Raw genomic sequence first — 27,922 nt, 5'->3', positions numbered from 1 at the left:
GGACATTTAAGTTGTTTCTGTTTCTTGACTGTTGTAGATAATGCTGCTCTGAACGCTGGGGTGCATTATCTTTTTAATTAGTGTTTTTTGTTTGTTTGTGTTTTGGTTATATGCCCAGTAGTGGAATTGTTGGATCATATGAGAGTTATATTTTTAGTTTTTTGAGAAACCCCCATGCTGTTTTCCATATTGGCTGCACTGGACCAATTTACATACACACGGAGTACAAGGGTCTGTTTTCTCCGCATCCTTATCAACATCTGTTACCTGTGATTTTTTTTCCACATCCAGGGCATGTGGAAGTTCCTGGGTAGAGACTGAATTGGAGCCACCACTGCAAACTACACCATAGCTGCAGCAATATGGGGGCTGCGGCAGTGCTGAATCCTTAACCCACTGCACCACAGTGGGGACTCTCAGTGGTCATTTTGATGACAGCCATTCTGACAAGTGTGAGGTGATACCTTACTGTAGTATTGATTTTCATTTCTCTGATAATCAGCAGTGTTGAGCATCTTTTCATGTGCCTGTGGGCCATCTGTCCATCTGTATATCTTCTTTGGAGAAATATCTATTTAGATCTTCTGCCTATTTTTGATTGGGTTATTTTGTTTTATGATATTGAGCTGTATGAGCTGTTTGTATAGTTTGGAAATTAATCCCTTGTTGGTAACATCCCTTGCAAATATTTTTCCCCATTTGTTATGTTGTCTTTTTGTTTTGTTTATAGTCTCCTTTGCTGTACACAAGCTTTTAAATTTAATTAGGTCCCATTTATTTTTGCTTTTATTTCCATTATTCTAGGAGACAGATCCAAAAAAATATTGGTCTAATTTATGTCAAAAAGTGTTCTGCCTCTCTTTTCCTCTAGAGTTTTATAGTATTAGTCTTAACATTTAAATCTTTAATCTATTCTGAATTTATTTTGTGTATGGTGTGAGAAAATATTCTAATTTCTTTCTTTTGCTTGTAGCTGCTCAGTTTTTCCAGCACCGCTTATTGAAGAGACTGTCTTTTCTACATTGTACGTTATTGCCTCCTAAGCTAGATTGAGTGACCATAAGTATAACTATGTAAGAGATTTATTTCTGGACTCTCTGTTCTGCTTCATTGATCTATGTGCATGTTTTGCACCAGTATTGTACCATTGTAGCTTTGTAGTATCGTCTAAATTCAGGGAGCATGATCCCTCCAGTTCTGTTCTTCTTCCTCAATATTGCTTTGGCTATTCTGGATTTTTGTTTTCTGTGTTTCACCATATTCTAAAGAGGCAGATATGAGTAATCTAATACATAAAACAGAATATAAAACTTATTAGTTTATATAGATACCAAGGAGCACCTTCAGAATTCAATTATGAAAATATAGCTATTCTACTATTGAATCTTTACCCATAATAGAGGTAAGTTTATGGGAGCTATTTTACAAAGAAAAAACATAATCAAGTGCTTTGAAATTTTATTTACCTCATTTTGAAGGCATTTACAAATGTCTCACTGAATCATGAAAATCATGAATCTCTTTTTATAAACATAATTTAGACTATCAATGATATCATCTGAAATTTTCTGAGCAAGTCTTCAATGTTCATTTGATTAATGATTTCAGACTTGATGTTACTATCTTCTCATCACAGTCTGTGGAGCTTGGTCTCCTATGTCATAAAGAAGTGATTAACAGAAGGATTAAGATGACAGAAAGGACTCTTTCTTCTTTGAGAGACAACTAATTGACATATTATTTGAAAATAAAAATAAGGTCTAAGACATCTTTTGATTCTATCAGAGTTTGAGTCAAGTCACATTAACAAACAAAGAAGCTGAAAATAAAAATAAATTATCCAGAATGTAATGAAAGAGGTGAAAAGGTAGACCACAAAAAATGAATAGTCTAGGTATATACTATATTGAAAAGTTTGTTTTAATATATCTCAGGAATAACAGAATTACATTGGTTGGCCTTTCAAATTGCCATATTTAAAATTTTCTTGAACAAATATCTTCCTTAAAATCAGAATACATTACAGTGTTCATGTGAATATTTCATAGGATATTAAAAATTTTAAAAATATTTTCCTGTCTTCTAAATGGTTATCTATCTATTAGGCTGTCTCATTTTTGGCTAACATAAGCTGTAATCTTCATCTACTTGTGTTAAATGTTTGTGAAAATGTTATGATATATATAGTAAAAGAGACTTTGCAGATAGAATTAAGATTCTAATAAACTGACTTTATTTTTTATTTTTATCTTTATTATTTTTTATTTTTTTATTTTTTTGGTCTTTCTGCTATTTCTTTGGGCCGCTTCCGCGGCATATGGAGGTTCCCAGGCTAGGGGTCTAATCGGAGCTGTAGCCACTGGCCTACGCCAGAGCCACAGCAACGCAGGATCCGAGCTGCGTCTGCAACCTACACCGCAGCTCACGGCAACGCCGGATCCTTAACCCACTGAGCAAGGGCAGGGACCGAACCAGCAACCTCATGGTTCCTAGTCGGATTCGTTAACCACTGCGCCACAACGGGAACTCCTAATAAACTGACTTTAAAATAAAGAGATTCTCTTGAATTATCACATGGGCCTTTAAAAATGAAAGAAGAGACAGAAGAATCAGAGAGAGATATGGTGAAGAATAGAAGATAGGAGAGATGAAGTATGAGAAGGACACAACCCACTGTTGTAGGTTTTGAAGATTGTAGGGGCCATGAGCCAAGGACTCAGACAGGCTCTAGAATAGGCAAGGAAACAGGGACCTCAGTCCTGCAGTCGCATGGAACTAAATTCTCCCAACAATGTGCATGAACTTGGAAGTGGATTCCAGAGCCTCCAGCAATGGAAGTAGCCCTGTGTAAACCTTGTTTGAGCCTAGTGAGACCCTTGTGAAACATTGACCTAAAGAACTGAGATAGTAAATTCATGGTTTTTAAATTAGTAAGTCTGTGGTAATTTGTTACTGTATACATGGAAAATGAATGCAGTTGCCCACTTCATTGCCTTTATTTGGACTTCTGCAGGTACCTTCACAAGAATTCAAATGGAATAACCTTACGTATTCTGAAACTGTATCATAAAATTTAGAGGTGATAGAAGTTATAAGAAGGCATTAAAGATAAATTAACCCACATAGTCATTATTATTACTTGGTTATGGTGAGAGGAGAAATATTGAGGACCCCTGGTAGATGCAGGAAGCATTGAAAAAGAATGGGAAGATCACATGAATGTAAAAGTACTATATAAACTTTGAAGTGTTAGAGGAAAACCAAGAAATACTATGGGGCATCATCCTTGTGTTAGTTACCATTTAATTATGCAAGCAAATTTCATACTATGTAGACAATCCAGGATTTTCCATTAGAGTAAGCGTTTATCAAGCAATATAGCATATTACATACACAGCATTTATCAAGTTTGCCAACTACTTTCTATATGTTGTCTAATTTGATCCTCACAATAATCCACATAAGTAAGTGTTCTCTATAAGGAACTGTTGTGTTGATGACAACATTGAAATAGAATTTGGGAGTTCCTGTTGTGGTGCAGTGGAAACGAATCTGACTAGTATCCATGAGAATCTGGGTTCGATACCTGGCCTTGCTTATTGGGTTAAGGATTTGCTGTTGCTGTGAGCTGTGGTGTAGGTCCCAGATGTGGCTTGGAACCTGTGTTGCTATGGCTGTGGTGTAGGCTGGCAACTGTAGTTCTAATTTGACCCCTAGACTGGGAACTTCCATATGCCACGGGTGCAGACCTAAAAAGCAAAAAAAAAAACCAAAAAAAAACCTCAAGTAACTTGTGATATAACTATAAAAGTTACAATGAGCCTGTAATTCAACTTGAGTTAAGAACTTGATTTTGAATTCAGGTTTTATATCCCAGAGTTGAATTCAGAACTTGAAGTTTTTGTATCTCAAAATATACATTTTAATAAATACCATGGCATTGTGCCATTCTGTTGTCACTGCTCTTAAAAACTATCTGGGGCTTTGGGCGATTACAAGATTGCTATTTGAATTGAAAAATTAAAAAGAAAAACATTGTATTATTGGTCACACAATTGCTAAGGAATTAAAATATTCGATTTAGCTATCCAGCTATGAATAACCTGAGTATCAAAGGCCTCAATTTTACATAAGATGCTTTAATGAAAGGTTTAAAATTAATTTAGAAAAATAAAGAGAACATCAAGTCCATCATAACATGATTATACTTCTTCTTTAGGGCATGGTGCTCATCCAAGTTTTGAGTTGGTATAACTTATTTAACTGTGAGATTTGCTGAAAGCTCTTATCCAGAGAAACTCAGCCAAACTGTAGGTGCGTCACTGAAAAATGAATATAGGATGTCCTTTGTCAGCTGGAAACCATTCTGGTCATTTAGGAATCTTAAACTACTAGGTATCTGTATAAACTTGTTTATATATTTTCTCACTCTCCTTAGTAAAGATCAAGGTTTATTCACATGCTGTCCTTAGACAGATATTCTTCATAAAAAAATCAAGAAATAAATTATTTGACTCATCGATTTTAGAATCATGAACAAACTCTTATTTTATGGTAAGCTACAGAATAGAAAGCAATAGCTGCTTTATATAGTCAATTTTGCCCCAGTCTAGTGAAGAGAAAAATGAAATAATTCAAAAAAGCTAATTATTCAAAAGATTATGCCTGTTTTTTTTTATTATTTTTTTTTATTTTCCCACTGTACAGCAAGGGAGTCAGGTTATCCTTACATGTATACATTACAATTACATTTTTCCCCCAGCCTTTCTTCTGTTGCAACATGAGTATCTAGACAAAGTTCTCAATGCTATTCAGCAGGATCTCCTTGTAAATCTATTCTAAGTTGTGTCTGATAAGCCCAAGCTCCCGATCCCTCCCACTCCCTCCCACTCCCTCCCACTCCCTCCCACTCCCTCCCCCTCCCATCAGGCAGCCACAGGTCTCTTCTCCAAGTCCATGATTTTCTTTTCTAAGGAGATGTTCATTTGTGCTGGATATTAGATTCCAGTTATAAGTGATATCATATGGTATTTGTCTTTGTCTTTCTGGCTCATTTCACTCAGTATGAGATTCTCTAGCTCCATCCATGTTGCTGCAAATGGCATTATGTCATTCTTTTTTATGGCCGAGTAGTATTCCATTGTGTATATATACCACATCTTCCGAATCCAATCCTCTGTCGATGGACATTTGGGTTGTTTCCATGTCTTGGCTATTGTGAATAGTGCTTATGCCTGTTTTTATTTGGTATTTTTTTCTTGTGTGTGTATGTTTATCCTGCAAAATACAGATTCAGTTCAAGATGGCAGAACGAACATGTATTTATTGCTTCTCTCATGAGTGATTCTCTCAGATATATAGGATATGAATTTTTTAAAGTGTGTATAAAGTAAGAAGGGCAGAGATATCAAAGAAAATGAGGTTTCAATAAAATTATGCAAGATGAGTCAGATAAGAGTGTTGATGGAAAATTTGGGAGAGAAAACTGCAACCTTCAAGAGGAACCTTCTCGTGTTGCCTGAGCTCTTTTGCCTCTTCGATTCGAACTCCAGCAGTGGGTGAATACAAAGGGATTATTTAAAGATCTTTAGAGAGGATAGCCTGCTTCCTATCCGTCTCACATATCCTGGCCCATGAGCAAAGGAGTCCTATGATTGCCCTCAGGAAAAACAACAACAAAAAAGAATGTTCTCTTAAACATTCAAGAAGCATCTTGGGAAAAAGAGAGAAGTTTACGTGAGTGCTGACAGAGCAATTCAAGCTTCCCCAGTTTAGCTCGTCACACCCATACTACTTTCCTACACCCCAGAACACAGCCACCCACGTTCTTACTCTATGGGCTGTTAACATGCAGAACTCCCAGCTTTCCTGTTTCCTTCCTGTTTTTCAAGATGATTTTATTGCCATGAAATATTTGATATGTACAAAATAATACAATGCCGATAAATAAGGTATACAAATAATAACCAAGACTAAATACATACAGTTACAAAGACCATTGCTCACATCCTGTTCCTTTGTATTGTGAGGGTGATCACAACTCTGAGTTTTGACTTGTTATATATCTTTTTGTTTTTCGCAGTTGTTTTGCTCCTTTAATAGGAAAACCAGTGTATCAGGAATTATTCTTAACTTTATGTCATTGGCATCATACTACACATATTCTTCTGTTGCTGCCCCTTTCTCTCATAAATACATTTTCAAGATCTAGCCATACTGCTGCCTGGTTCTGTTCTAATTCCTTTCATTTGAGTTATAGTATTCCATTGCATGAATATGTTGTCAAGTTGTCGTTTACCTATGATAGACATTTGTGTCATTTGAAGTTTGTGTTATTACGCTACTAGTAATGAATGCTTTTGCCTGAGTTTTTCTTGGCATATTTGTGCAGGTACAAGATACACAAAATCACCAGTGAAATGAGTACTGTCAGCTGTACAATAAAATGTAAAATGTGCTAATAAATGCTTCATTCATTTATTGAGCTGTTAAATTAATATTTATTAAGCATAAATTACATGTGAGGCACTATTCCAGGATCTAGGGATAAAGCAGTGAATAAAACAAATAAAAAACTAACATTATTGGAACTTAAAATCTGTTGACCAAGAATAGTATGTTACATAAATGGAATCGTAAAGTGTGTATTCTTTTCTTCTGTATTTTTTCAGTTGGCTTAGGCATTTAGAAATTTATACATGTTATAGCACGTTTCGATATTTTATTCCTTTGTGTTGCCGAATAGTGTTCCATTGTATGGATATATTACTTTGTTTATCCATTCACTTGTTGATGGACATTTGAGTTGTTAACCAGATTTTGTCTGTTACTAGTAAAGCAGCTGTTAACCTTTGTGCACAAGTTTTTGAATGGGCAGGTACTTTTATTTCTCTTAGTAAAACATAAGAGTGGAATGGCTAGATTTTATTATATGTTTATGGTTAACTTTTTAAGAAATTGTAAAATGGTTTTCCAAAATGGTTGTACCATTTTCCATTTCTACCTGTACTTTCTCAAAATCCCAGTTCCTTCACATTCTCAGAAGCACTTTTTGTGGTCAGTATTTAAAATTTTACACATTTTATTTATTGTATAGTGGTATCTCACTGTGGTTTTAAATTCTATTTCCCTAATGACTAGTAATGTTGAAAGTCTTTTCATAAACTTATTTACAACTACATGTATTTCTTGATGAGTTTTTTTTAAAACTTTTGTCCAATCTTTGAGATGACTATTATCTTCTTACTGATTTTTGAGTATTCTTTATATATTCTAGATACATATTTTATGAGATATAAGTTTAAAAACTTTTTTTTTCTCATCTTAACTTTTCTTTTTCTCAACAGTATCCTTAACAGGGCAGATATTTTAAGGTTTGATAAAATTTAATTTGTAAATTTGTTCTTTTAAGGACCATGCTTTTGATATTGTGTTTAAGAAATCTTTGGCTAACTTAGATTTTCTTCTATATTTTCTTTTAGAGATTTTGCCATTTTATATTTAGGTCTATGAACTATTTTGAGTTAATTTTTGAGTATTATATGAATCACAGATCTTTCTTAACTTTCTGTATATGTGTGTGTGTATAGCTATGCAGTTATTCTGTTACGGCAGATACCCAGCAGCCCCGTGGCTGTAGCGTACCAGCTCCAGCAGCTCTGTGACTGCAGTGGATCAGCTCTTTTACCCGGCGAGAAACCAAGCGAGCACTCGGAGAGTTGGAGAACTCAGGTTTATTATGCCGGCGGGCTCAGAGGAGATCGCTCTCCAGAGTCTGAGCCCGGAAGAAGGGTTTCACAGGGCTTTTATGGGCTACGTCTTCCGGGTCCAAGCTTGGCTAGTTGGACTGGAGTGATTCAGGCAAGGTAGTAGATGTGGAAACAAATTTACAGAAGCAGATGCATGGGGGAGGACTGGTTGGGGCAGATGGCTAGACTTTGCTTAGTCATCATGGCTGGGGGCTCTCCTTTCTACCTTTTATTGGGACATTTTCTCCTACAATTCCAGCACCATTTATTTAAAAGATTTTATTCTTTCTCCACTAAAATGCTTTTGTGCATTTGTAAGAAATCAGTTGTCCTTATATGTTTGGGTCAATGTCTAGCCATTGTTTCTCTTCTGTTGGTCTGTCTTTGCCCATATCCCACACCATCTTGATTATTGAAGCTTTAAAATAAGTTTTGAAAACAGATGATATTAGTCCAACTTTGATTTTGTTTTTTAAATATTTCTGGTCTATTTTATATCCTCTGTATTTCCATTTGAATTTTAGAATGGTCTTATAAATTTCTATAAAATAGACTGTCATTACTTTGATTAGGGTGCATTGTATATGTAGATAAATTTGGGTAAAAATGGAATATTAACATTATTGACTCTTGATATGTATCTTTCCATCTCTTTGGTTCCTTAAGTATCTCAGCAGCATGTTATAAATATCAGTGTACAGTCTTTCTCACATCAATTACCAGATACATTTCTAAGTATTTAATTTTTGTGATGGTATTATAAATGCTATTTTTTTTCTAATTTTCAGTGTACAGTTATTCATTACTAGTACATAGATAGACAAAGGATGGTTTCTTTATTGATGTTTTATCTAGCAATGTTGCTATATTCTGTTGTTAATTCTGGTAGAATTCTTTTTTGAAGATTCCACTGGATTTTTTTTACATATCATATAGGAATAAAGACAATTTTGATTTTTCCTTTCCAGTCAGGATGGCTTTTTTCTTTTTCTTGTCTGATTGCACTGGCAAGTTGTACAATGTTGCATAGAGGGAGAGAGAGCATACATTATTTATTTAACTTTTGTTAGGAGGAAAGAAAGAATTCAGTCTTTTACCACTAATTTGATTTTTAATCTATGATTTTCCTAGATACCCTTTATAAGATTGAGGAAGTATTCTTCTATTCTCACTTTTAAAAATTAGGAATGGATGTTGAATTTTGTGGAATGCTTTTTCTGTGTCTATTGATGTAATCATAAGGGCTTTCTTTTAGTTTATTAAGAGAATGGATTATATTGATTAATTTTCAAATTTCAAACCAACCTATAGTCCTGAGATAAACTCTACTTAGGATCTATTATCCTTTTTATATATTGTTTAATTACATCTGTTAAAATTATATTTATAACTTTTGCATCAATGTTCATAAGGGTTATTTCTCTTTTTTCTCTTAATATTTTTGGTTTTGATTTCTGGCCTCAAAGAATGAAGTTTTCCCCTTCTCTTCAATTTTGTGCAAGTGTTTGTATATATTTGTATCATTTCTTAATAGCTTGGCAGAATTTATCAGTGGAGCTACCTGAGCCTCTTGTTTTCCTTATGGGAAAGTTTTTGACTTGTAAGTTCAATCTGTTTAATAAATACGGTGCTATCCGTGTTATCTGTCTCATCCTGAGTTAGTGTAATAGATAGAACTTTAAAATGCCAATCTCAAGATTCCCATGCTAATACCTGTGACTGTGAGTATGATGAGCTATCAAGCCTATAATTATTTTATGCCACATGGCAAAAGATTTTTGCAGTTGTAATTAAAGTTACTTAATTAGGATTACTTAGGACTTTGAGTTAATTAAAAGACAGCACAAATATACACTAACCACATCATAGTTTTGAAGGCAGAGAGTTTTCTTCTATTGGTGGAAGGGGAAATCAGAGAGATTAAAGGATGAGTAGGATTCTAAGTGTATTGCTGAATCAAAGATGCAGGGGTTGAGGATGGAGAGTTGCATGCACAGGAAGGAGAAAACAGTCTCAAAGAGCTGAGAGCTGTCCCTGACTGACAGCCAGAAAGGAAAGGAGAACCTCAGTCTTAGAACTACAAGAAACTGTAGTATGCCAACAACAAAAATGAACTTTTAATTAGGTTCTTCTCCAAAATTTCCATGTAAGAGCTCAGCCAAGCTAATACCTTGATTTTGGCCTTGTAAGTACCTAATTAGAAGATGTAGCTAAGTCTGCTTAGATTTCTGATGTACAGAACTGTAAGTTAATAAATAGTAAGCTAATAAATGATAAGCTACATTCGTAGTATATATACATATGTAGAATGGCTTAGGAAGCTGGTAGTGGGTAAAGACTGGAAAGATTTTCAGCATAGTGTTAGAGAAATCCGAAATTGTCTTTACTAAAAGGCTTTTATTTTTAGTTAAAATCTGGAAGTTGCAAGCCTTTACAGAGAGGACTTAAACGGAACTGAGAAAAATGTTCTTAGAAACTGGAGGAAGGAGCATAACATGGAGTGACAGAAGCTTAACAACAGAATCTACTTAATGTGCATGTGAAATAGAAAGTGTGCTTAATGAGTTGGGTGATATAGCTCAGGAGATTTGCAAGCAGAGTGTTGAGGGTGGGTGTTGAGGGTCTGCAAGACTAATATCAGGTTTGATGAGTCACTAAAAGGACTCACAGGACTTGGAAAAAGCTTTTATACTCATAGTTACAGTTTATTGCAGTTAAAGGATACTGCAGAGAAAAAAGATAAAATCAGAGAAAAAAGGGGCAGGGTCCAGGAGGAACCTGATCTTGATTATTGAAGCTTTAAAATAAGTTTTGAAAACAGATGATATTGGACAAGCTTCAACATCAGTATTACTTCTGTTATCTTATGACTTCCACTAATTTTAATTCTTAGCAACATTATGTTTTGTTTTCTCTGTGTGTGTGTATTTTAGGGTAGAATTGAGAATCATTACCATCAGTTGAACCCTGTTAATACCACAAAAAATGGTATTAACCACATAAAATACCCTGTTAATATACAAGTATTAAAATAAAAAGAAAATAACCTACTGTATATAAAATATGTGCTATTGCTTTCTTCCTGTGGAATCACTTTTTTTTTATTACTCAGCATTCCAAAAATTAAGTACTATTATAGACCTTTTTGCTCATGCCTATTAAATTTGCCATTGATGCTAAAATTATAATGATTACTTATTGATGCTGTCTAAAGTAATTGCAGTGAACAGTCTTGTTATGGGCCAATTAAGCTGGAAACCCTAGACACAGTTTAGGTTAAGATTCTCAAAAATGGCATTAGAAACAGATATTAAATGACAAGTTCCGAGAAAGGAAAAAAATTCATTGACAAATAGAATAGCAAAGGGCATGTTGTAACACAGACTTAGTGTAACATGTTGTTTTATACTTGAATTCCTCCTCCATTAATGCTCATTAGTTTTGACATGTGGTCTTTGAATAATGGCAAGTAGAATGTTATATGACTAGCCATGGAGACATACATTTTCAGTTGCAAGAGACTGTAAGTGAGCTATTGAACTAATTGAAAACATCTGAGAATATTCTACTGTGTGTCTCTGTCATTTCTCTTGGAAGTATACTAGCGCTTACCAACTTGTGATTGTTATAACCTTAGCTCTACTCTGTGAGTGAGCAATGAGGTTGACATTTTCCTGTGACACATAGCTTATTTAGAAGTAGCTATTGTCTACAAATTTTTTTCATAGATAAAAAAAATTTAAATGGTAAAAGTAAAACTTATCTTTTTTTCATTAAAAAAAACCCAGGAAATGTAGAAAAGTGTAGAAAACCTAGCAAAAGTCATATCAAAATAGAAAAAAAAGCCTTACCATTAAAAGGGTACTACTTTTAACATATGAGTGCAATTTATATGTCCTTTTTCTAAGTACTTTTCACATCATATGCATTTTGAGGCGTTGTAATTTTATATACAAGTAGTTGTAAGAGCTATTATTATCGAGTGATTTCTGCATCAGGTATGATTTAGTCACTTTATATGCAATTTCACATTCATTGCTCACAACAGCACAATGAGATAAATCATATGATTTTTCTTATTTTACAGAGAAGGAACCCGAGGTATACAAAATTAACTCGACCATCCAGCATCACCAGGCTAACTAGTGGTTAATTGAGATTAGGATGCCACTCTAGAGCCTAAGTGTGGAGCTGCTATTTAAGTTACGTTAATGTTACCTCCTATTTAAACAACTTTTAATACCCTTAAAAATTTTTTTCATGTATTTGGTATAATGTATTACTGTAAGTATACAATTTACTTCATAGTAACTTTGTTATTGAATATTTAGGCTATTTTCTTTTTGCCCCTATTACAGATTAAACATGTTTAAAGTTTTAAAAAACATACTGCTGAAGCTTTGCACACATATTTACTTGATTTAGGCTCCCACCAGCAAAGTGTATGACTGCCCATTTCTCAGCAGCTTTATCAGCACTTCAGTGTAATTTGAAGAAAGCTAGAGATCTTTTTGTTTCTGCTATGTGGTGAGAGGACATTCATTTTTCCTGTTTCATAAATCTTCAATTGTCTATAAAAAGCTTAGAAAAAAGAAAGGGCATGCAAAACACTCAATTAGGAGTACTTTCTATTTAGGGGAATGCCAACTAGATGGAAACTTTCTTTTCAAATAAACTGATATTCAGAACATAGAGGTTCATGTTAATTGGTACTTATCCCACAACATTCATTACTCTTTGATATGTAGCATGAGATTAGTAAGTACTGTTAGTAATTAGTGAGAAGAGTCATGTTGCTTTATGAAGCTGACTGTGTTTTTGACACACTTGTCTTTGTGGAAATGGTGACAATTGTGCAGAAAGTAGTAACGCTAAAAACATTAAAGACAGTCACAATGGGCAACTTTTATGTTTCTTTGGAGGTTAAAAATTGCTTGTCTGCAATAAACCATGTATGATCTTCTGCAGCTCCCAGACTATTAGGTTCTGAGTACTGAGCGATCTTGACCCCCCCTTACTCCCCCCACCCCACCTCCTACCCCCACTAAGAATTATACAGCATGAGTTGGAAGACGCTAACTCTTGGCACATCCATGGGTGTCTGCAGCTATGAATATATATAAGGATCCAGTATGTTTTTGCGGGTCTTACAAATTGTTACTCTGTTTTCTCTTGAATAGTTTTCTCATTTTACAACCTTGGAGCTAGCATTCTGTTTTGAAGTATAGTTGGATTAAAATGTAGAATTCAAAAAAAGAGGAAAAGGTGATGAAAATAAATTATGAAATAATATTTGTTGGGGATGATTGCCACAAGTGGTCACCAACCACAACTTTTTACAGAAGACTGCTCAGTGCCAATCACCACAAGTGTCTTATGGATGTCATCTCAGGAAATCATTGTAGCAAGGTGATAGATGTTACATTTATTATGTACTTAAAGATTCAGAATGGTGCATGGCTCACACTACCCATGGTTACATGAGTAGCAAGTGGCACAGTGAGGAATTCAAACCTAACTTAAAAAAATACATCTCTTCAAACTCCCATGAGAGAAGCCATCATTTATTTACAAAATTGCTATCTGCATTTGACTTTTAAGATCTGGTATATTTTGAAATTGTATTAGTATGTAACAAATGTATTTTGTTATACATATTTTAGAGAGATAACTTGAATGATGCCATAAGCTGGCAAAAAACTCCAATAGTTAAACTCCCAGAGTCTCACAAGAGAAAGAAAAATCAGTTATCTTTTCCAGTATACCTTTTCCTTTGTTTAAATAATGTGCAGCATTTTATAACTTTAGGCATCTAATTTCAGGTATATTTCATTTTTACTGTCTTTAAAAATGCATTTTTAATTTCGAGGAAGTCATTTTGCTCAATGTCCATTTTATGCATGAGAAGCTTGTGGTTGCACTAATAGTATTTACATTTCAGGAATCAAAGTTTACATGTGCTTATTTATTTCCCTATTCTTCTTCAAAGTGACTTTTATGGAAATCATCATCTTTTACTAAAATAGCAAAATATGAAGATATGAACTTTGTATTTCTAATTTTCTGATTATCTCTCTTGGTAGTTCATTTTCTGTTATGTCAGTTCACCATTGTATACATTTACTCAAACAGGTAACATCTATCTTTTACATTTTAAGTTATTTAAATTTTCACCTAAATACGACTACCTCTACATGCCAAAATAATGGATTTTGAACTATCTGTATTGGTAAATTTTAACTCTCAGTATTGGTTCGTACATTAGTCTGTTGCTATCAAGAGTGAAACTAAATTAATTCAAGAAACTAAGAACATGATTTTTTTTTGGTAACATACAAACACAAATTTTAATTTGTATTGATGTTCAATAAAATACCTTTATCTTCTTGAAAAGTAGTATATTCAGGATGTATGTTTATGATACCAAGTACTATAAGGTAAACAGAAAGTGTCTATCCTTAAGAATTGTCTTTTATTTTTATTTTTAAAAATATAGTCATTATATTTAGAAATGTTATTGTTTAGAGTGATTTAATTAAACTATCTAGTAAATGTTTCATTATAGTTTATTGAATTGAATGTAATCAGTGGACCAAATGGCATTTATTGCACTCTGTTTCCTACATGGATTTAACGGGATACCTCAGGAGGTGTGTTTAAGGAAGTATTTGCTAGCTTATTGTATATTTACCTAAAAAGAAAATATAGAATACTAGGGGGCAGATGTAAAAAAACCATCTTTTGAAATTCAGTTTGTGCCTTATGAACTTAACTTGTTATCATAACATAGGGATTTTGGCATGAAGTCCTGATCTTGAATCTTTATAGAGCTTTTGATTTCACTCTTTCTCTGCCCAAAGAGGGCCCTTTTATTGATGAGGGAATATTAACTAAGCAGTGCACATCAGTACAGTTTTATATCTATAAAAAAATGCAGACTGCTTAAATTTATTTGGAATTTAGGTGAAACAACACATGAGTTCAATATTCTTGGCAGAATAATTATAAACTGAACTTATCATTAGTATATTTCTATTTTTATATATTTATATATTATACTTATAATGAAATATATTAATATGGTTTATTATTATATTAACATTAATTAAAATTACTAAGCATATCAGAAAGTGAAATAAAAAAAATCTCACTGCAATAGCATCAAAATGAATAAAATACCTAAGAATAAATTTAATCAAATAAGTGAAATACCTGTATATTGACTGCTACAAGACATTAACAAACAAAATTGAAGAAAACGTAATAAATTGAAAGATATATCTTGCTCATGGATTGGAAGAATCAATATTGTTAAAATGTTCATACTATTCAAAGCAATGTATAGATTCATGGCAACCCCTATCAAAATTCCAATGGCACTTTTCAAAGAAATAAAACAAATCCTAAAATTTGTATAAAACCACAAAAATTACCCTCAGATAGTCAAAACAATCTTGAGAAAGAAGAACACAGCCAAAGCCAACATGCTTCCTGATTTCAAACTACATTATAAAGCTACAGTAATTAGAACACTATGGTATTGGCATTAAAAAAACAGACACGTAGATCCATGGAAGAGAATAGACAGCCCAGAAATAAACTCACACATATATGGTCAATTAATTTATAACAAAAGAACCAAGAATATACAGTGAGGAAATGACAGTCTCTTCAATAAATGATGTTTGGGAAAATTGGACAACCATATGCAAAAGAAAGAAATTTGACCACTGTCTTGTACCATTCACAAAAATTAACTAAAATAGATTAAAACCTTGAATTTAACACCTAAAACCACAAAACTTATGGAAGAAAACATAGGCAGTAAGCTCTTTGATGTAGGTTTTTGCTAATGATTTTTTGAATCTGACACCTAGAGCTAAAGCAACAAAAGCAAAAATAAATAAGTGAGACTGTATCATGATAAGCGCTTTTGCATAGCAAAAGAAACCATCAACAAAATGAAAAGCCAGAGCAATGAATGGGAGAAAATATTTTCAAATCATGTAACTGATAAGAGGATAATATCCAAATAGGTAAAGAACTCATACAGCTCAATAACAAAGCAAAATATAAAACCAATCAATTAAAAAATGGGCAAAAGATCTGAATAGACCTTTTCCGAAGAAGACATTCAAGGGGCTACCAGGCACATGAAGAGATACTCAATATCATTAATCATTAGGAAAATGCAGATCAAAACCACAATGAAATGGCCCCACACCTGTCAGACTGGCTGTTATCAAAAGGATAAGAAATGACAGGTGTTGGTGAGGATGCGGCAAAAAGTGAAGCCTTGTGCTCTTTGGTGGGAGGGTAAATTGATACACCCACTAGGGAAAAAAGCTATGGAGGTTTCTCATTATTTAAAAGTAGAACCACTGTATGAACCAGAAATTCACTTCAAAACACTTTAACACTAACTCACAAAGATATATGCACCCCCATGTTTGATGCAGCATTATTAAAAATAGCCATGATTTAGAATTCAACCACAAATGGATGAATAGATTAAAACTGTGGTATTTATACAGTGGAATATTATTTTGCCATAAAAATAATGAAATCTTGCCATTTGCAACTTGGTTGGGCCTTGTGGGCATTATGCTAAGTGAAGCACGTTAGATAAGTCAGAACGAGAAAGACAAATATCTTACAATCTCTCATATGTGGAATCTAAATAAATAGAAAAGATACAAAGCTTATAGATACAAAGAACGGATTGGTGTTTGCCAGAGGCAGGGTTGGAGGAGTGGGAGAATGTAGAAGGGGGTCAAAAGGTGAAAAGAAAACATAAAATTAAAAAAAAAAGGCATCAATTTAAAAAACCCCAAGCAACCAAAAGAATTTCAATAAATCCATGCACATAAAGTCCTTAATTTTATTTATATCTTTTTAACAAGTTTGGTTAGCTGGTTTTCTAAACCATAATAAATTACTATTTAAAAAAACATATTATGTATAAAACTGACTTTTCAATTATAGCAGCACCTATGAATATGTGGTCATCTGTCTTTATTGCTCTAATCTACTTTGAGATTGAACTGTATCTGTATGTGGTGACATATCTGACTATGTATAGTGAGTACAATTTGTGGTATTTGGTGCCATGTCTAAAACATTCTTTATTCACTAGACTTTATTTCTATATTGTGATGTTTGAGGTTTTGAAAGATAAATAGGATTGTGGTTGGGATTTGACAAGTTATAAGGCTGTAATCTAGAGTTTAACCAGAAGGAAAAATACTCATAAATTATAAACTAGAATAGAAAGAGCATGGTCAGCACCTTTTTTGGATTTGCTTTGTTCATTGTTCATTTTGGCAAACTCATAACTGTTGTGTCTAAAGGATTTAAAACATCAAAACCATATGTCCAAACTTTTAATTTCTTATGACAGTCAGTAGAGAAATGAAACTTACCCCAAGTTTTTTTTTTTTCTTTCTTTTTTTACCTCCAGCAAGTCAGGCTTCTTTCTTTTCCTTTTCTCAACACCCTGAGGAAACTAATGAAATAAGACATGTAGGGCATTTTGTGAACTGGTAAACTTTAATATCTATCTTGTTTTCTTTTTAACTCACTTCTATACATGTGTCTCCCTAGCTTCTCTTGAGTATTTCTTTTCAGTTTTTTTTTTTTTCCTCCTGCACCTGGGGCATGTAGCAGTTCTTGGGCTAGGGATTGAACCCATGCCACAGCTATGACCTCAGCAATAACACCACCAGATCCTCAACACACTGAGACACCAGGGAATTCCATCCTTTCAGGAGATCTTGTAGTTGTTTCTCCCATAGGAAATTTCAGACAAGGAATTTAAGTTCATGAAGGGTAAGGTAATACTAAATCAATAATTCAGAATTCAGCTAGCGATGTTTCACCACCAGTTATTTAATTAGAATATTAATATCACAAATATTTCTAAGTTTAATTTTCTATAAAACATTGTGATAATTCTGCTTTAGGCCATGGTGGGATATAACCAACAATTTATTTACCTTTCCACTTTTAAACTAGAAAACCACACAAAGTCTATGAAACAACAGTTCTCAAATTTGGGGCATCAGGCAGCTCAGGACTATGCTCAGAGAAAGAAGGAAAACAGACAAGGGGAGCCTGTGATTCCTCCAGCTTACTGCCTCCAGCTTACTTCGGTCAGCAGTGCAGGTAAGGGGAGCATAAACAAGTTGTGGGGGTTGCCGAGTGGAAGACAGAGTCAGAGTTTGGGGAGATTATTTTAGTGGAGCAGAGCGCCAGAGATGAATGAATGGCTCAGAGAAAAGAAAGAGACAGGAGAGAGAGAGACCTAGAATGAGTGGAGAGTGGGTAAGCTCCGATCTGAGAAGGAACCTGGCGCAACCCTTGAGCTCAGTCCTCTGTGTGAGTAGGTACTAACCAACAAAAAGCAGCAGGCTGAAAAGTCTCCAGGACTCTCATAAAACCAGCACTAGTTTATTTTCCCAACCGCCAGCATGTAAACATTTCTTAGTATCAAGGCCACATATAGGATTTTCAGGAGACTATTGCCCTGGTAATGGGGCTAAATAAGCCCTGGAATAAGGTATCTCTGGACATATCCCATTAAAGCTTAACCTGAAAAGGACTGAATTAATTCCAAGTGACACAACTTTGATCCAAAAGAAAACTTAGTGATAGTTAAAGAAATACAACAATGAGTGCCCAATAATGTTAAATTTGCAACTTCTGGCAGCCAAATAAAATATTATTATGAGCATGAAGAGAAGCAGCAAAATATGACTTGCACATAAGATACAAATCAGTCAATAGAAATGGAGCCAGAAATGAGTGAGATGATGGGGGTGGCAGAAAAGGATGTTAAAACATCTATGAATATGTTCCACATGTTACAGAATGAGAAGAAACATATGAGTACAATGAGGAAAGAAATGGGAATATAAAAAAGAGGTGAACTGAATTTTTAGATATAAACAAATAAGATACTTAAAAATATACTGAATGTGATTAAAGCATATTGGACATGGCAGAAAAAATATTGGTGGAATGGAAGCCATAGCAATAAAAACTATTCAAATTCAAGAACAGAGATAGAAAAGACTGAAAGAATTATGCAGAAGTGAATTATGGGACAATGTTGAATCCAAAAGCAGTCACAGGAAATTCTTGTGATAAGCATTGGGGTCTCCCTAAATAGCAGATTCTGTGCTAAGCCCTTACATGTGTTAGCTCATTTACCACTGGTATGTGGGTACTACGTTGGTCCCAGTTGAAATGCAAGGAAAATATGAGATCATAACAATGACTTTAAGCATATTTTGAATTTAAAAAATAAACGCTATTTGTAAAACACTTTAAATTTTTCAAATATTTCGTCCATGTTATAAATTCAAAGCATAACATGTTTTTTGAAGCTCAAAATAGAACTGGTTGTTAAGCTGAATAATTTTTATTAAATATAAGATATTAAAAGTTTTATTCAAGGTCATATAATTAGTGGAACCAAGAATAGAAATGTTTCTAACTCTTTCTTATTTGCTATTCCATTTCTACGAATCTTGCCTCTTTTTGTCACAGCAGGTCCAAAGGGAAGTTAAGAACCCAACTAGTATCCGTAACGATGTGGGTTTGATCCCTGATCTCTGGCCTTGTTCAGTGGGTTAAGGATCTGGCATTGCCATGAGCTGCGGTGTAGGTAGCAGAAGTGGCTTGGATCTGGTGGTGTTGTGGCTGTGGTGCAGGCCAGCAGCTGCAGCTCTGATTTGACCTCTAGCCCTGGAAATTCCATATGCCACAAGTGCAGCCCTAAAAACAAAACAAAACAAGTTCCACAAGCAGAAGAGGGTGTATTAGGTGCTTCAGGCAGAGAGAACACTTGAGGAAAGACACGAAGAAGAAAGCGCTCCAGATCTGTGCATCAGGCAACAGATAATATATGTTTGCTAAAGCAGAAATTTTACAGAGGGACATATTACAAGAAAGCCAGAAAAAAATGGATTGAGCTAAATCACCAAAAATTTCCAATGCCACAAAATTTAGTATAGAAGCATATTTTAATCTCAGCTATCTAAAATCTGGCAATTTAGGATGTTTAGGCCCCAGGAAAATTCCAGCCTTAAAGTTGTCCCAACAGTTAGCCTTAATGCTGAGAGATTATTGAGCTTAGTTAGGAAATTTCATTTATGTCTGATAGACCTGGTGGTTGCATAAAAAGTAACGTGCACTCTATTTCATAAAGTGTAAAAACCCCAACTATTTTATCAATAAATCAGAAAGAGTGGGAAATGTGACACAGTCAGGATAGACAAGCATAAAGAGCTAAAGAGATGTGGGACCATTCGTGAATGGCAAGAGTGGAAGCTGCGTTAGAATTGGGGTTTATTAGAAAGTGATGGAGGCCGTGAGTGAAGGCTATGCCTGCAGCTGAAGGGCAGACAAAGAAAAGATACAGTAAGTAATAGCCACCTACAGATTCTCCATTTTAAAATTCTTCATTGACCCATTCAGTCTGAAATAGAGCAGTGGCACAGAATGCCAGTTTTTCTGTTTCATGAAAACTCAACAGAACATTGTCTCTTCCCTGGTTTCTGTCTAAACTTCACCTGAGAAAGGTCACATTTAGGAAATACTTTTTAGCCATATGCAATTTAATATTCTGAGGTATTCTTCCATCAATATGATCACAATTGGGCTACATGTACCAACCCCATTGACTTAACTCAGAAGCTAAATTACCTTCATTGTAATTTGTCTTGTAATTTTTATGCTCTTGGACATTATTTTCTTTAGCAACAGCTGTAAGGTAATGACTATAGTTGTCGAGCTGCCTCTACAGTATCTGAGTGGGTAAGACAATCACTCCAAAACAGTACCAGGAAGATTATTCAAGGGGCCTGATTCCATCTGAGGGTTATTGTCCCCCTCAAACTCCCATTTTAGTTGTATTCAATTCATGACTTTATTTGCTGTAAAAGTGTGTGGGACACTATCCTATTCAACTCTAATCTCCTATAAAAGCTACTCTTGATTTTGGTTTAGAATTCTATGGGGTGAAAGTAAATGTTTCTCCTGAGCAAATGGTATGCTGCTTCAATCTGCCTTATAAACAAAGCAGGGTAACAAACTGTGGTTCTCTTGCTCTCCAAAAAGCATAGATTCAAATTTGAAACCACAGTAACTGTGTTGATACATGTTTTAGTAATGCAATAGCGTTCTTTTCCATGATTCTGTTTCTACATTTATATTTTGTCATGCCATTGTTTATATTTTTGTTGTAAGTCACCTTAAATCCTTTCTTTAAAGAGGCAGAGCATATACCAGTGGGATCACAATTCAAGTTATTTATATCAAGCCAGAGCCCACTCAGTGCTTGCCCTTGTCCCAGCCACTAACAAATCAAAATATAGAAATGTCAACACTGATTTTACACAACTCAGAGTTCAATTAAGAAGGTAGGCCTGAGACATTAATAATTTCAAGGCATTATTTTAGAGTTAAAAACAAAGTTCTATGGGGAAAACAGAAGTAATTTATTGCTTGAGAGATTGGGAGAGTTTTCCTCAGAATGAAGACATTTTGTCTAGTGAATTTGATAAGTAGAGAACATTGATAAATATATCTCTTAAAGAAAGACTTATATAAAGAGAGAGATTTATTTATTGAGAGTATGTGATGATGTGAGAAAAGTTGGTGAAATTATAAGTATATTTTACAGTAGAGTAGGAAGAAATTACAGACTGAGGCCCATAGACCAAATGCAGCCTGTGACCTATTTTTACAAGGACATGAGCGAAAAAATTGCTTAAATGTTGATGAATGAAGGAATAGATAAATAAATAAATAACAGAGACTATATATAGCCCACAAAGCCTAAAATACTCATCATTTAATATTTGCAGGAAAGGCTTATGAGACCCTGGTATAGGATATAGTTTGTTAGGGGTACAACTGGGGTAGAGAGTGATGCCAGAGATTTTTGAAAAAGTCTCATATAACATGTCAAGGAGGGATTTTTTTTCCTTTTTTTGTTTGTTTGTTTGTTTGTATTTTTAGGGCCACACTCAGGGCATATAGAAGTTCCTGGGCTAGGGGTCAAAGCGGAGCTGCAGATGCCAGCCCATGCTGCCACAGCAACGTGGGATCCGAGCCACATCCGTGATCCACACCACAGCTGAGGGCAGTGCTAGTCTTAACCCACCGGTCAAGGCCAGGGATCAGACCCGCATCCTCATGCATAGTAGTTGGGTTTCTTACTGCTGAGCCATGACGGGAACTCCAGGAGTTTGAACTTTAGTCTTCGAAAATGATATGTGATATGCGGTGGCTTTGTAATGTGTTACTTTGGCTAGACGGTTAGAACATACCCCAGAATTTCCTTCTCTATTTAGTTGCAGTTAGGATAGGCCACAACTGAGAAATCTGTGCAAGACTTGAAAGATGGAAGTAAAGCAACAGGCATTTTCTAGCTGGCACGTATTGCTTCCAGTCTGCTGGCTGGTCCTGTTAGCATGGGGACAACAGCCAGTCTTGCATCTGTTCAGCCTTGCCTTGAATTCTCCTTCAACTTCTCTGACTCCTGAGACAGGAGGGCATGTAGCTCTATGATGAAGAAACTTTTTGTTTCTGAAGTTATATTAAAAGTCAAAAGTAAAGAATAAGTATTACCTAGTATCAAGTATACATAATTACTTTCCTCTGATGATGTAAAATATAGATTTCCGATCATGTTTCTTTAAGAAAATTTGTCAGATTATTTTTTTTTTTAATTTTTATTGAAATATAGTTGATTTACACTGTTGTGTTAGTTTCAGATGTATGGTAAAGTGATTCGGTTATACATACTATACGTGTTTTGTTATATTTATTCTTGTTTTACATTCTCTTCCATTATAGGTTAGGTTAATGTAGGATATTGAGTAGAGGTTCCTATATCACAGATACTTGAAATGTTGTTACCATTTCTTCATAACCATGGTGAAATGTGTTTCAGGTGACCTGGAGTATTAAGTGAAGGCTCTTAGGAAGGAGCTCGTTTTCCATGTATTGGTGTATAAGTCAGATGTTCTTCTAAATGATGCTAAAGAGTCAGGAATATTTGAAAAAGCCATTTTGGGAAAGACAGTTCTTGCCTTAGAATCTATACGTAAACCTGTGAATACACACACAGACACACACACACACCGACACCCACACCCACACCCCTGTGCTACAAAATTTAGGATTTCATCCTTTGATCAACAATTTGAAGATGGAAATTTGTCCCCCCCAACCAAAGATAGGTTGACATCTTTCTAGAGAAATCAAGTTCTAGTTTCCATTGTGTTTTCTATACTTTTCATCTCATGTACAATTCCATTTCAGCTGAACCATTATGTAACACTCTACTGGAATGAACAAGAATAACTAACAACTATAATGGAGAAACTTAATCATAAGATAAAAGCTATATTATGTTACTTGGACTCCTCTTAGGAAGAAAAGGAAATGTATAGTGGATTTAACCATGCTTTCTCCTTGGTGTCTCAAGTGAGTCAGTCATTAATGAAGGATTTGGCATTGCCAAGATTTTACTTTATATTTTCCTTAATTACTTAATTCATATCTAGACACCGGATACCAAGTCATTAGCTTTAGATTGGTGCCTGTTGTTTTTATAGCTGGAAGTAAAATCTCCTCTGAAATCCTTTAGCATTTTATCTACGTCTTCTTTAATAGCACATGCCAATTGAATCCTAAAATTTTAATTCCTATGTATTTACTTAAAGTCTCAGATACTTATAGATCCTTTTGTTTTTCATATGTATATTTACATTGTACTTTATTAATATGTTATGCACATTATGTTAAAGAAAAATGTTAAATACTTTTTACTATCTGGTACTATTATTCTAAATTATTTGATAGCTTTGTATTGAGGCTTATAAATTGTCTACATACAATATATATAAGAAATGTGTATTAAATTTACAGACTTTAAAGTTTCCAAATTTTACCCAGTTACAATAGTCTTTATTTTTAGCTCTATTTAAATGTAATTAATCATTTCCATTTTCACAAATATAAATGAGGGTAAAGGATGATGTAAATTTAGATTCAATATTCTACCAAAGGTTGAGACTTTCAACATGAATTAGAATTAAGTTTTTACCTCAAAATATTCCTAACACCACATAATTTATTTTTAATAAACTGAGACATTTGCTCGTGTTTTAGTGTCTCAGTGAAGTTAAATCTCTTCAAATCAGTTACCAATAATTAAGATACAGATGTTCTACTTAAAATGTGCTAATCAGAGTGCCCTTTCAACTCCTAAAGAGTTCAATTTACAGTGACGTTATTTCTCAAAATTTGATACCAGTCATTATTTTCATATTTACATTCTTGTCCTATTACCCATTCAATTTGTGGAATTCTCAAGGTAACTTGAGAATTATAAATCCAGAGTAAAGGCATTTATCATTTTTCATTTCTCCAGATCCTTAGTATGGTGGAGCTAGACAGTTTTTCCTGTAATTCTTCATCCTTAGGGATGCTGATCAAAGGTTAGAGTTCCTTTGGAGGTTAGTGAGAACTCTATGTCTAGATGAATTTCATAAGTAAAGGCAAACTATGACCTCCAAAGGTTTATTTTTCAGACAGTAGGATTGCTTCTTTCCCACCTTCCTGCCAAATGAAGTGTTGGTACTCCCAGAGTTGTTCTTTTTCTTCAAGATGAATGTGCATTAAAGTGTCATGCTTTATTAAAGGATAAAATCTATTGGTTAAAGTATGAGGCATGAGGCATTCTCTTATGTTGATGAATCACTATAACTGTCAGCATTAAGGACTTAACAATACAGCTTCCTCGGGGCTCCAGTAGCCGTGGAGCTGCTTATCGATTTGGGAAATTTGAATTGTGAAAATGGTGATTTAATTCACAATTTTATTAGTTCTATGCTTCAGTTTTTATAACTTCAAAATAACTGTAAAGTCTCCCCACTATCACCACACTTAAGGTCACTTAATCCATACTTTGCAATTTCATTTCTTCCCAAATCCCGTGCTTAAGCAAGAAGAATATAAAGGGCTCTGATTCAATGCTATAAGACTCGAAGTAGTTACTTTTGTCATATTTCCAGAAATGATCTTTGAAAAGGAAGTGTAATGTAAGAGAGGAAGCCATCTGGCTCAGAGGCCAGTAGACATAATTTCAAACACCAGTTCTTCCCTGTGTTAGTTGCCCTTGCACATTACACTTCACTTCTCTTGAACTTATTTCCTCATCCAGAAGATGTTGTTAGTAATGCCAGTTGTGCAGGGAGTAAAGTAAAAATAGTAAATAAATAATAAACAAATATAATACATCCTCTTTCCTATTTCAGTCCTTTGAATTGTTCAAGTCTATAATCTTAGACCCCACATAAAATCTGTGTCCCTTCCAAACAGATACATTATTTGATCACTTTTTACTATCTCCACCACTGCCAGTGTGGATCAAGGCTTTACCTGCTCTCACTAGATGACGGTGATAGCCTCAATATATCTTCATGTTTCACTCTTTCCCCATGTATAGTCTGTTCTACAGATGCAGGCAAATCTATTTAAAAACAAAGTCAAGACCTGTCACATCTTCTCTCAAAATCCTCCAAAGTTTTCTTCCTATCTCAGTAACAAATTTCTTAAAATGTGCTGAAAGTCCTGCAAGATTTGGTCAATTTTACCTCTCTGGCTCTCCCTGTTCATTCTATTTAAAATCAACTTGCCCTTCTCTGATATACCTATCCCCTTTTCTTGCTTTATTTTTGTTCTGTAGCACTTAGCACCATCAACCAACCTGTACTTTTAATTTCATTTTTTACCTTTTCTCTGTATCAACCACTGTGCTGCACCATTTCAGTTTGTTCAACTGTTTTGCTTATTTCCCCCCTCATAACCTCTGCTACTTGAATTATACTTCCTAATAAGTTATTTTTATTTGAACTTTAATTTTAGGCTTTGTTTTTGGGGAGAAAACAGGCTAAGACAGTGGTATCCAGAGTTGCCTAGAAAACTGAAATTTGGGGGTTCAATCATATGGCAAACAGTCAAAATCAGTCATATGGCAATAAGAAATTTTCTGGATTAAGGGAAGTGCTGAAAAACCCTGGATATACATCTGCTTTGCAATTCCTGTACTTCTCACCTTAGCTGGATTGAGATGAAGGAGAAATAGAAAGTAAGTCATTGTTTTATATTGTAACTGTGATACTTGGGAAATACAGAGACAATAAATATTATGGAGATATTGGCATTGGGATCTTTGAATAAAGAAAATTATAAGCTGAATCTCATAGCAAGTCTCTATGGCAGTTTAAAGAGATTTTCATCTCCTATAGTCTCAAGAGAGACTGTTTTGAAAATTGGGTCAGGTTCTGTATGTAAGGAAAGCAAAATTGCATAGAAGATAAATCCATAGCCTTGACAGGTGTCCTTTTTTTCTTCTGCTTCTCCTTCTTGGTCAAGAACTTGATAGAAAGATTAAGACTCTGAGAACAGGATGGGGACATTTTGATGGAGTAATCTGTGGAACTCAGATCACAAATTTCCCTCAATTTTCTTTGTGTTAAAAAAAATACCCCACTCCTTTCCAGAGGAGAGAAATCTTCCCATTCCCAGAGCAGGCACCTTTCAGCAGAAGCTGGCACCTTTCACCCTAGAAAAGGCAGCCATCACAAATTTGACATCTATTCCTGATCTGGGTTTATCTTCCTTTTCCATAGTGCCTCCTCCACTGTGACCAGCAGAGAGTTTACAGAATGAATGCCTAATCTCTTACAACACTACCTTGCAATAAGATATCTATTTTACAGTGAAGGATATCTAAGAGAGTGGGCTTATGGCCATTGCATATGCATTTCATCAATTACAAGTAGCTGCTTTAATAAAGCATGGAGTACTTAGCTAACATGTCTGAAAGGGATTAACATCCTATGAAGTGGGGTGGGGGGAGGGAGGGAGCTAACACTCAGAATATGAAATATGTGCTGAAACAACCATTGATGCCTAGCATTCTGTCTCCAGTACTAGAGTAGGTTAAGTCAGGAGCCAAGAGATACAAGTACTCTCAGATCCATGTTCAGAATCTGTACTTTCTGCCTTTATAACTTTGGGTTACCTTCCTGGTGCCTTGAGATGGAGAGGATGCTTCTGCTTAGGGGAACTCTATTTCTTACATAGAACATTAGACTATTAGCAGTTCATTTGTTGCTTTTCATTCCAAGCAAAATAAATAAATAAATAAATAAATGAACTGTCAGGAATAATTGATTTCAAAATAAATTGAGGAGCTAGGATGGCTGTTAAACACAGAGGAGAAATCTGTTAGAGTACAAGATATTCTCTTCAAATTCTCTTGAGGCTTTTGTGACTAGTGATAAATTTGAATATACATTACAGCAACCACAGGATGACAAGGGCAAAACACTGAAGAGCTCATACCTTTTGGAAATTTGGTCTCAGAACAGCCAAACTGCTACCAGGGTGAGATAAATCTGCTGAAAGATATATTAAATGAATATTAAATGTGATCCCAGAGTCAGTGGTTTCATTGTGGATTATGGCTTATTTTATTAACCTTCTTGCCTCAAGACTTTGCAGAGTTCTCAGTAGATCATCGCCTGGATAGTGATTCTGTATTGGATTGGATTTCAGGGAGGAAACAATTGGAACAGCGTAGTGCAAGAAGTGATCTGTATCAGGTAACTCTTGTGCACAGCTTCCTATCTGATTGTCCTCATTTGTTTTTTATTCCAGCCATGGCCATCGTGAATCTGTTCTGTATGTGCTCTGAGAGTATGTCAAATCACTGTCACAGTGTAGATGCTACAAGAAACTTGATGACATAAGCATGCATAATGTGTTAGTGTGAGTGAGTTAACACCCTGTTGAGTAAACTTGTGGCCAACAGGCTGTGGAGCCTTAGAAGAAATGCCTTCTTCATTTTAATCCTCTCACAGATGGTTCTAATATTAACTTCATAGAGCCTCTTAAGAGGACCTATGGGTTTTATCAACCCTTTCTAGCAACTTGATTACATATAGTGAAATAAGATTTCCCTTGTTCTTGATATGCATCCAGTGCTTCCTACCCACCCCAATAAATGCCTTTTATTTCTGAATCTGATTCATTGCAAGCCATGTAACCCTTTGTTTTGGAAAGTAAGTTCTATCTGGATAGTGGTTTTT

This window comes from Phacochoerus africanus, chromosome 6 (assembly GCF_016906955.1).
Source record: "Phacochoerus africanus isolate WHEZ1 chromosome 6, ROS_Pafr_v1, whole genome shotgun sequence".
In the NCBI taxonomy this organism is placed as follows: Eukaryota; Metazoa; Chordata; class Mammalia; order Artiodactyla; family Suidae; genus Phacochoerus; species Phacochoerus africanus.
Note: the sequence above shows the minus strand (reverse complement) of the source record.